We start from the raw sequence: 12,077 nt of genomic DNA on the forward strand, positions 1-12,077 counted from the left end.
AATCTGCTGACAGCTCATTATCCTTGGGGACTTATGATTTACAGTTCAGGACCTGACACGGACAGTAATCAAATATCCATACATGGGAGTTAATTTTAAGAGATTCATGCTTTCTATTCCACTACAGAGCACTTCATTTTTCAGGCTTATGCTGCCAACGCAATATATTTTCTTATTTTATAACGGTGTCTTCAAAGCTGTCATTAACATTGACACTGAATGGAGCTGACGTGAGCTCCTTTAATTGAATCTGCAAGTTTGCAGGCTGTTGAACTCTGTCCCTGCAGAAAGTGAGATAAGACTGGTCTTTGTATGCAGGTATTTACATAAATAGCTGCAAGCCTGAACAGAGGGCGCAAAGTCACAGGGCTGACCACTCACATTAGTGGATGCATCAGTTATGCATTGTCTGTAAGAAATGGGACAGGTGTGACGGTGCCGCATGCCTGTCATCCCAGAGCGTGAGAGCTCAGGCAGGAGGACCATGGATGGAAGATGAGCCTTGACTGCAGAGTGAGATTCTGTCTGAAAAAGAAAAGGGAGAAGAAAGGAAGGGAAAGGCAAGGGAAGACAAAAGAAACAAACAAAGCCCCATTATTATGTATCGAGGTAAAATGATGTCAGAAAACACTATTCCTATTCCCTTCTAAGGAATTTTGCAAACGGCCTTTTTCTTTTTCCTTTTTTCTTTCTTTTTTTAAAGTCAAGAACTTATTTTATTTATTTTAAAATAAACATTGAAGCTTCCCCATTATCCACCACCCTACAAAACTTTTGAGTGTGGAATGTTCAACAGCCTCAGCAGTTTTAGTAGGCTACAAAACCAGCAAAATCTCCAGTTGTCTAATGACGAATATCTGAGAATAATTGTTGTTTTGAGTAGCTGATTACCAGCTTGGAAAAAAAAAGTTTGCAAAAGGCTAAAAGTAAAATTTAATTTCTGTACAGAAAATAGCATTAACTTAGGCAAATGGCCTTTTTCTACTCTAAATGAGAGTTAAGAAGGCCAGGTGAGGGAGCAGGTTTTACTGTGCATGCAGCTGACTAGGGTTCTTGCTAAATGCAGATTCTGATCTAGTGGTTTGAGGAAGGATCATGTTCCCTAAAAAGCTGATTTTGCCTGCTTATGGACCATCTTTGAGCACAGTATGCATGAGAGGTCTTCAAGTAGCATCTTGGGAGAACTTGTTACTATTATTTAAAACCTGTTGGTCATGATATCTCGGACTTGGAAGTTAGAAATCACTTCCATCCCTTGCATGTGACGAGATGCAAATCATGGGTGTTTTTGTGTGTTTGAGGTTTGTTCTGTTTTTAGGATATAGAAAAAGGAAACATTTAAATGAGTGGAAAAAGAATAAATTGTGGTAGATTGTCTCAGTTAGGATTTCTACTGCTGTCATAAAACACCATGGTCAAAAGCAACTCAAGGAGGAAAGAGTTCATTTCATCTTACAGCTTCCACTTCCTTATCCTGGGAAGACAGGACAGGGACTCTAGGCAGGAACCTGGAAGTAGGAACTGATGCAGAGCCCACGGAGGAGTACTGTTTACTGGCTTGCTCCTCATGGATTTCTCAGCTTGCGTTTTTACAGCACTCAGGACTACCAGGCCAGAGATGGCAGCCTTCACAATGGCACGGGCCTTCTCATATCAATAAAGAAAATGCACCAAAGGCTTGTTCATAGGTCACTCTGGTGGATGCAGTTTTTTTTTCCAATTAAGTTTCCCTCTTCCAAAATGATTCTAACTTGTCTCAAGTGGACATAGAACTATCCAGCACAAAGATAATGTTCTTAGGTATTTATTTTGATTGGAAAGATGGCCCTTCTTCAGAATGAATATCATATATATATATTTTTGCTTTTAAAGGGTATTACAGCATTTATTATTTATTTATTATCAAACAGTGAAAAGTCTACTCACTAAAACAGGAGTTGGCAGAACTGAACACCACCCCAGCCAGTGGGTGATCATTCTGGAGAGCCGGGTACTCTCTGTAGGACCTAGCATGAAGTGCACCAGGCTCCTTTTCATTCTGGAAGACTATAGATGTAAGATGTGGGAAACTGGGAAGGGCTGTAAGGGAGGGCTTGCTCGAGGATTTGAGGTATTTGTTCCATTCTTTGAACAATACATATATCTCATATACATGTAGGTGTCTCATCATACCAGCAAGCATTTGAAAGGCTCAGTGGTGGCATTACTGAGAAAAATATATTTTTTTTTTTAGCTGGACATGGTGGCACATACCTTTAATCTCAGTACTCACAAGGAAGAGGCAGGCAGATCTCTTTCAATCTGAGGCCACCCTGGTCTGCAGAGATAGTTCCATGATAGCCAGGGCACATAGAGAGACCCTGTCTCCAAATACTACCCTCTGAATAAGTATGTAAATGTTAAGAATAAGATGATTTCATAAATAGTGTGCCTATAGATGTAGGATAGTAAATCACAATCTGATGGTGATGTGGAATGGGGGAAGGCTTCGTAGTAGAACTTCAAGAATGCCAGCTCTTTCTCAGTAGCTGTGGCCTCTGTGGAGTCCCAAGGCATCCAGAAATGACCTAGGCAACTCTGACAAAGAATTTTACAGGTTTCTTCTACTGCTGTGACAGCTGCTGACATAATGGGAACAGAAATGGATGTCACCAGAGTCCATGATGAGGGAGCACACACTGACAGAGGCTCATGTAGGCTAAGATTTAGTTCATTATCACACCAGCCAATCCCAATTCCATCCTTCCCTATCACTCTAAGGAATCATTAGCGCTAACAAACTGTAGGAACGTCAGAAAGGAAAGAGTCAAGGAGTGTCAAGATAATCAACATTGTAGTTTGAAAGCACTTGCCAATAGATTTTTTTACATGGTCTTGATCTTGAATTCTTGACAGTTCGTTACTTTCAGCTTCTGCCTGTTGGTATGGGACATGTCTCCGTTAATCTGATGACCATGGGCCTTACCTTTCTTTCTTTCTTTTTTTTAAAAGATATTTATTTATGTATTTATGTATTTATGTATTTATTTATTTATGTATTTATTTATTTATTTATTATATGTAAGTACACTGTAGCTGTCCTAATATACTCCAGAAGAGGGCATCAGATTTCGTTACAGATGGTTGTGAGCCACCATGTGGTTGCTGGGATTTGAACTCGGGACCTTTGGAAGAGCAGTCAGCACTCTTAACCACTGTGCCATCTCGCCAGCCCCAGGCCTTACCTTTCTAGAACCCATCAACCACAGGCCAGCTAACACAAGAATTTCAACTCTCTCTCCCCATTAACACTACTCCAAATCTGGAAGCTACCAGGATGCCCCTTAATAACTGAATGAAGAGACAAATTGTGCTGTGCCCATAAGATAGAACCTTACTCAGCAATAAATAAGCTTCCAAGACATGAAATATTAAATGAATGTTGTAAATGAGCAAAATTAGTTTGAAAAAAAAAGCTGTACATTGCTTCTGATTATGTGACTTTCAGAAAGAAACAAAACTAGAGAAATAGTTAAAAAAATCAGTGTTTGTGAGGAGCTCAAGAAGATGGGGTCAGGGTATAGGTGAAATGAGGTGTGTGTGTGTGTGTGTGTGTGTGTATCTGTGTGTGTAGGTCAGGAAAACTATTTTTGCATGATTCTCTAATGGCAAACAAATGACACTTTGTATTTGTCGAAATCCATACTTTTTATAACACAAATATTAAACTTTCATGTATGCAACTTAGAAAAATTATAGGTTAGTGTGCACAGCACAATGCATATAGGTTGGTATGCATGCATACGTTGAGAAATTCCCTTAAATAATTGCCCATTAGTAATGGACACATCTAGTGTTCAGATAGTAGTTTCCAAAACTATGTCTAATAAGGGCAGGCTGAGATCCATGAAACAATGCTTAGATCCAACTGAGAGGGGCAATACACGAGATCAGCCTGCAGCATCTCATAGAGTGAGAAAGTCAGAAGAGACTAAGAAAGGAATAAATGATCCTCAATCAAAATAACGAGGGGATGGTACAGAAGCTAACTGAAAGAACTCTCAAAGGCCAAGGTTGGGACAATCTGAGTAGCAAAACACACACACACACACACACACACACACACCCAACATATAGAAACAAACACCTACAAATCTGTCTGAAAACGAATAACTAGGTGGTAAAGATGCAAAGTTCCATGCAGAAGGATCCTATGTAATCTATGCAGATGTTCTGCCCTCGAGGATGGGCAGTGTGACTCCCACTTCTTTAGCTGTGGCCTGCCCATAGGACTTCCTGCTATGAGCAGAGCATGGAAGGACAAGAGAAGAGTCTCGTCATTGTGGACTCACCCAACAAGCATTCCAGTGGCTAGATGTTTCAGGTCAATGTTAACAGTGGCAAGGCCTTGGGATGCTTGGTAATATGATGGAATGATGCTACCTCAGAAACCTTTATTCCCCAGACCCACAGTGTTAGGCATGAGGAGACTCAGGTGATGGGAAAAAGCCCTGTGAAATACAACAAGCAGTGATTCTCAAAAACAAACAAACAAACAAACAAACAAACAAAAAACAAACCAACCAACCCACCTACGCACTAACCAAAACCAAGGTGGGCCATCAAACAAGAGAAGTCTGAGACTGCCACAGCCAAGAAGATCCTGAAGACACCTAATAACTTAATGCACTATGGCATACTAGAACAGAAAATGAGTAAGCAAAAGTTAATGTACTTTCAGAATAGACTCAGGGAGTAGCAGGCACAAGCTATGTGTGAGCTTTATTAATAAATATGCACCGGTGGCATTTCTAATAATAAGAAATGTATAATCCTAACTGCTTCTCAGCCTTTTGACTAAGATCAACTGTAGAAATGCACCATAAGGATATGGTGTTCATAACTGGGAAATGCTTATTAGCTTCTTGGCTTGCACATGGATCTGAAACTTCTGGAGGCTATAGCCTTTAATGAATAAATGGCGTTCAATCTGAAAGCCCTGAGAAGCCAAACAAAATGTTGCTAAGAAGCTGACCCGTGGTGTTCTGAGCTCCACCTGTATGAAGGGGTCCAGATTTACAAGTCGTGGCTTTCTTCTTTTGGCCTGACAAGGCGACATAATGATGGTGGCAGGCTCTAGCTTACTTTAGGCAATGACAAATTAATCACCTTCAATCCCTTCCTACTCAGAAGTGGGTAGACAGCACCAGTACCTTGATCCCCTCAACCCTTTACCTGCCAGACAGAAGCCTGTAAGATTTTAAATCCGTCTACGTCAGAGTCAGTCATTTGGCAGCTGTGACTGACCTGCCGAGACCTGGCATATGGACAGCGATAGAGGTGCTGAGGGAGTGTTCTGGGAAGGCCAGTTTCTCTATCTCAGCAAGTTTGTGATGATGTCAAGTTTCCATAGTTTCAGCAGCTTCTTTGAAACCAATCCTTAAATGCTCCCAGACGCAGGCAAAGGAAAGCGAGCAGCAGGCTCGTGTTCTCTCTTTAGCCGACAGGTGTGGTTATATTTATTAGGCTTTAGAATTTCTCCCATAAAGGATGTGGGAATGTAAGGCTATCAATCGCAAAATGCCTCAAGAGCGTAACCTCCCCCAGGTGTTTCATATCACTTACAGGGTGGGCAATAGAACAAACATGAGATGAAGAGATAAAGTAGCCAGGGAATGCAAGTGTACCTTCCGACCTTCTTAACACACAGGTATCGCCAGTGTCTCCGATCCGTTCAGTTTCTTACAGTATCCCAAGGGACAACTATTTCTAAATCACTCTTCTCAAAGTATCTGCTCACACTCCCCAAGTGAAAAGTATAATCCTATCCTGATTATTGAAAACGTACATTCTTTCGAGTGGTTTCATCTCATATAAGGAGCAAACTTTTGCTGAGCTAAAGAGTTTTTGCTCAGACTAGCAAAGAATCCAAGAGTGTTCAAATGAGACAGCTGGCAGTTCTCCTACATTCGCTTTTTAAGTGCAGTCACAGGGGCCGGCATATCCATCTGAGTGCCGTTTGTGGAAAGAATTGACAGTGAGTAGACTTGTGGGAGGCTGTGGGGTTGTTCTATACCCCTCTCCCCTTACCATCACTCAGGAATGATGCTGGCCTTTGAGGTTAAACCTTACTCCTCATAATGCAAACCATCCACTCTTCAAGGATGCAGAGCTGTCAAATGTTTACATTTCTTGCAGTTGTAACTGTGGAAGTCCAACAATCCAGTTGGGAAATAAATTGTGTTGGTGGGGGATTTGGGGTAGGTATCTTTAAACTCATCTTCAAAACCTATTTGTTATTCCTTTGTTGCTTTAAAAATGTTGGGGTATTCAAAATGTATCTGAGTCTCTCAGTGATGAACACATAACATTGTTGTAATGATTTTCTGTCTCTCTGTCTCTGTCTTTGTCTCTCTCTTTCTCTCTGTCTGTCTCTGTCTGTCTCTCTGTTGTATACCTGTTCAACTAGTTAAATATTTGACATACCTGTGCAAAAAATCACTAAGCTAAATGTCTAAAAGTAGATCTGCTTGCCCAACTGATAACATGCATTTTCAATGTTGGTAGACACTCTGAAGTCTCCCTCTATATAGACGTGGCCTCCACTTATATTGCCACTAATACCACGTGAGAATCCCCTACCACAGGTGTTTCTAAAACGACAGAGGCACGGGCCATAGAGGACAGATCTACCCCACACCCAGAATATCTAGCTCCAACCCCCTCAGCAATGAAAATCCTATTTCTGAGGGAGCAGCCGTTCTGTTTACTGCATGGTCGCTATGTGACAAATGTGTCCCCAGCTCAAATGTACAAGTTCCAGATGAAGGTGGTTTCTCTTTCAACACAAGCCATCTTTCACCAGGCTGATCTTGAGCCTCCAAGGGCAACACTCCACTTAGCCCTCTGTCCTCAGGATGTGCCTGAGTCAGGGACAGGGGCACTGGGACGCTCAGGAGTAAAGAGAGTAAAGACATTTTTCTCTTGGTATTAGCAGATACCTTTCATTTCTTAGTCTGACTCGCTTTCTCTTCCATAGGAACCAGAGTAACATTGGGACAGTGTAGCTTCAGCTGAACTGTTGTAAGTTCTTGGCTAAGATGTTTATATTCTAATAAATTTATTGACAAAGAATAAATAAGTTTATTCTGGTCAAAACAATCACTTGAGAGAATCATCACTAGTTAAGAACAAAATATGCAACACCATCATTATTATGTACTATTTCTGGGACACTTGACACAAGAGAATATATTTTTTTAAATTGATCAAGCACACGGACGCCCTTCAGTGTGAGGCAGGGTTCTCCCTTCAGAGCTCAGGCTCAGACATAAGTGGATGAGACAACTGCCTTAGGTTTTCTTAGCAGAGTGACCTAGTCACAAGTTAGGAAACCCAACTCTTGGCTGCTCTGTGGCTCAGTAAACTGATGGAGGATGCTCACTACCCAGCCACCCCCACCTCAGCCTGCTAGTTTCCATGGTAGCTATTTGGTGGTCAAAATTCTACAGGCAAGAGGAGGGCTGGTGCGTCCACTGGGAGATAGTTTCTCTGCTTCCCTCCCCTTTCTGTCCATCTTGCTTCCCTTGACCTTAGCACTTCTTTTCATCCCTTTACAACATCCCAGGTTCTTTTCTGTCACATCAGAAGCCTGCTTGCTTCTTGCTTGCTGTTCCCTTTCCACTCTGCAAGTCTCACAGGCCCACCTCCGGCATCCTCCCTCCTGAAGCCTGCAGTGTTTTCCCGGCCCACTGGCCTCCTCCTTCTGACTTCTTCGGCCCTAACTCCTCCTCCATCATTTACTTGGTCTCCAATCACCAGCCACCCTCACACTTTTCCACTAGGAGAAGCACATTTGAAACTTTCCCTGGCCTCCACCTATCAGTAACCTTCAATGTGGAGTTTCCAAATCTCTGCTGTTTCTCAAGCGCAGAGTGCTGCTGAAATTTGACCATTGCTGTAGCTGCAGGCTTCCCCCATTGAAAGGCTTCATTGCCAGCAGTCCTCTTTGGCAGAGAGTAACAAAGGGTCAAAGGCCACCTGTAGCATTCCAGCTATCCTGAATACACATTTTAACGAAGACAAAAGTAATAGATCTGAGGTAGGGGTAGGGGGCACTTACCTAGCAGGTACAAGGGGTTGGATTCAGAGTCCAGAACTGCAGGGGAAAAGGTAATACATTTAAAGTATTGAGTTTATATTTCATATAAAAAGGAAAAGATGAACTGCCGGAGGCCAAAGGTATACATCAGTCAGTAGAGTGTTCACTCAGTATGCAGGAAGCCCTGGTTCAGTTCCCAACACCACATAAACTGGCTATGTTGGTGCATGCCTGCAATCCCAGCACGTGGGTGGTGGAAGCAGGAGGATCAGAAGTTCAAGGTTATCTTCAGCTACCTAGACAATGGAAGGCCAGCCTGGATGACATGAGGTGACTCAAGGTCTCTTGCTAAGTAAATGAATTAAAAGAAAAGAGAAAGAAAATGTGATAGCCATGTATGCACACATATGTGCACACATATGAATATTCTTCAGGTAGTCTGTCATGTGTGAATGGTGAAGTAAGCTAGTTGCACAAGAACATATGCTGTGCAATCTTACTTATATGTCAGAGATGTAGTGATATAGATAATAAAGGCTGGCGTTATCTAACAAGTAGATTCTAGAAAGCATACTCTACGACACAGTATCTGTAGTTAGCAATGATGTGCCATGCAGTCTAGGGTAGATCCCACCACGATGAAAAGTCAGAAGGATTGCCTTTCAGCCGGCTTCCTTGGCTGCAGGTGACACCCAAGAAAAGACATCAGTGTTTGCTGTCTCTGATAGACACGTGGTGGAGTGAGCATGGACACTGCAGGACCAGCACGTGACACCAGGAGACAGTGCATGGTCACAGGAACAGGAACAGGAAATGGAACAGGAAATGCTGGATCACCTGGAAGCAGGCAAGCCAATGGAAATCACTTTTCTCTCAGCAGAGGTTGGGAACAAGTAAGGAGCCAAGGGGTGCTGGAGGGGTATCTCCCCCCACCCCCAAGGTGCACTTCCTGCCTCTTATTTAATAAGCCACAGCAACAGGAGCAACTTCCACCATCTTTCAAGCTCCCATCCCTTTGCCCTGGTATTCCATTCCCAGCCCCGTGCTCACCTACTCCCATCTGTGAGTGCTTCCTCCCTGTTCCAGAAGAAACAAAACAAAATCAGAAAACCATAATCCTCCATTCATGTTTAAAAACACACTTGATACTCCCATGGTTACATGCCTCCCTCTCAGTTCAAAGCCCATTTATATAAACATGCACATACTGTTTGAGTCTGTGTATGTATGTGTATATAGGCAGAAATTATATCTGCATTGCTGTGTAAATATAATTAGAATAACGAGACAAATATACCAATGTCCTATAAAATATAGAAGATCTGACTCTACTAGTATCAATGAATTAAAAAGAAAAAGAAAAAGCGATTTCTTCTATGATAATCACCTTTAAAGAGCAAAACCCAATAGGAAGCTGCTAGCAGGCAAGCACTGCCTGGGGTGTGTACTTAGGATCCTGAGTCACATTACTGAGGGACAGTCCCACTTATTTGCTACATGATCTTCAGCTTCTCTGCCCACTCACCGCTGCTTAATAAAGATTCATATCCTCTGCTTCTCACCAATTTGCCAGTTCATTTAGCAGAATCTGCTGATGGGCCTAAAGATGCAAATGATTGTGAGGGGGCAGTTCAGATTTTTGCTTAAAGATTTATTTTTTTTTTTTTTAGGAGCAAAAGGGAAACAGAAGCCTGCCAATGGTGGAATACAGGACCCAAGTTAACAGCTCACTGTAAAATGACCATCATGTTAAGTCAGAGAAAGACTGCATTTTTGGGGAAGCCCTACTTCTAAAATGTATTAAGCCTCAATATGATTAAGGGGCTGCTGGAGAATGGCCGTGTCCTTATTTTGATCTGCCTGCTGATGGCCTGGATATTTTTAGTTGGTGAAAATTCATTCTTACTATCTTATGATGTGTTTACTTGTGGGTATCCATGCATGTTTTTACAAAGAGTATAAAATGAATGCGTTATCTTCATATATAGATATAGGATACCTGGGAATATCTGGGAATATACTTTATCAAGTTGTTAAAAACCCTGGAATGCTTGCTGCTTGAAACCCCATAAAGGTAAGTTCAGAAATGCAGTCTTGTGCCAAGAAGTGTATTTTACTTGTGGAAGCATGTCCGAGCACAGTCAGCAACGGAATCTTTGTAGAAATGATTTCAGATGGGTTTAGATTCAGGTGGTGATGGGGGTTGGGCTGTGGCTAGGCCTGATAGACAAAACTGCTCTGTGACCACAGCAGTCCCCAGAAGGCCCGCTGAGGTCACCAGCTGTGCCTGTCTATCTCACAGGCACTTGAGTTTGGGATGTTAGAGCCACTTGCCACAACCTGTGAACGAAGCCAGAACCTTTCACCCTTTTCTCTCCATCCCACCCAGGGCATTTCAGCTGGATCCCAATAGACCTCAGTCTACCCTAGACCCCTCCTTTATGGCCCCTAAGTAGACATGCTATTTAAAACAAGCAAAACTTTGCCTTCAGTGGCATTCATCTCGAGTTTGTGGGTTCCTTGCCTCTGTACCAGCCAGTTTCTCTTCTGCTTTCCAAGGTTTCTGACTTCTGGGTGGGCAGGTGGAAAGCTTACTTTCTTCTTTCTGGTTCCAGGGACACAGTCTTTATTCTTTCTTTTTCTTACACATATTTAGAGTACAGAATATATAGCACACAGGGTGGTAGTCTTTGAGATTTGTGACTGAGTCTCCAGATGGGACCTCGTGCTGATCTCTGCCTTTTAGTACAACAGTGAATAAGTTTATGGTTTCGCCTTCTAGTTGGACTTGTTATTAACAAACTACTGTGTAGAGAGAATATTTTTCTTTTTTATTAAATTTATTTATTTATTCACGTTACAACTACATATCAACCCTTCTTCTCCTCCAGGATCCCCTGATGCAAGCCTCCCCCCATTTCACCTTCAGAGAAAGCCCCCCCCCCCCCCCCCGTGTCAAAACATTTCTCTGACATCAAGCCATGCAGGACTAATCACATCCTCTCCCACTGAGACCAGACAAGGCCTTCAATTAGGGGTCCTTCCATGGACCCTCATTGTTATTTGGCTTCGTTGGGTCTGCTGATTATAGCATGGTTATCCTGTATTTTATGGCTAATATCTACTGTAAGTGACCACATATTATACATGTCCTTTTGGGTCTGGGTTACCTCACTCAGGAGGATATTTTTTAGTTCCATCCATTTGCCTGTGAAACTCATGATGTCCTTGTTTGGAAAATCTTGTATAGGACCCAACTTCCACACTACTATATTTACTTTTTCCCCTCTAGTGATGCTGGACCTTGAAGGCAAAGTCTTGTGCATGCAAGCAACTGTTCTACCAGAGCTACACCCCAACCTTTGAAGGAATTTCATATGCTAGCTGTCAGTATTCACTAGATCTGTTTCATTATCTGTTCCTTTGACATTCCAGGCATAAACCAATTTCCCCTGTGGGCCCACTATCCTTTCAAGAAAAACATCTTCTTCTTCTTCTTTTTTGTCATATTTTGTCTGGGTCCACCATCCCTTGTCAGCAACTCTAAAGTTCAACATGAATTGAAAAGACAAAAACTCCGGTTTTCCCCTTTTAAGCAACTTTGTATTTGGGCAACAACGTTGATCTAAAAGTGATGCATAGGCATTTCTCTCTAGTATTTATGTGATTATTTCCACTGCAGGGGATGAAAGTGTCTGACTTTGAGATGTCACAAACTCTATCGGGATGTTAGGTGGTAAACATCTACAACCCTAGGCTCATAACCTGTGTGCCACAGATGGCAGGAAATCAATATTTTTGTGGTTTTTGGAGAAAGTTTATAGCACACATTACATACATTACCTTGGAATGACTGTTATACAGTATCCTTTAGAAGGAAATGATTTCCCAAACGAGAACACTCTAGCTCTTCAGTCTACCAGTGGATCCACAGGCTTACACACAGAAGCTGGTGCCTTGAGAGTCAGGGAAAAAGGACCTCATTATGGCCTTAATG

General features: G+C 42.2%; 1 long non-coding RNA gene across 1 annotated transcript; it reads right to left on the reverse strand.

Annotated features, from left to right (window-relative positions):
• Positions 1–505: 505 nt before the first annotated feature.
• On the reverse strand, positions 506–9,513 carry Gm31285. The gene is made up of 4 exons (XR_388765.1): positions 9,468–9,513; positions 9,131–9,157; positions 8,102–8,137; positions 506–525 (listed from the first exon to the last, which is right to left on the reverse strand). It is a non-coding gene; the product is annotated as a predicted gene, 31285 (long non-coding RNA).
• Positions 9,514–12,077: the final 2,564 nt, after the last annotated feature.

This window comes from Mus musculus, chromosome 11 (assembly GCF_000001635.26).
Source record: "Mus musculus strain C57BL/6J chromosome 11, GRCm38.p6 C57BL/6J".
NCBI lineage: Eukaryota > Metazoa > Chordata > Mammalia > Rodentia > Muridae > Mus > Mus musculus.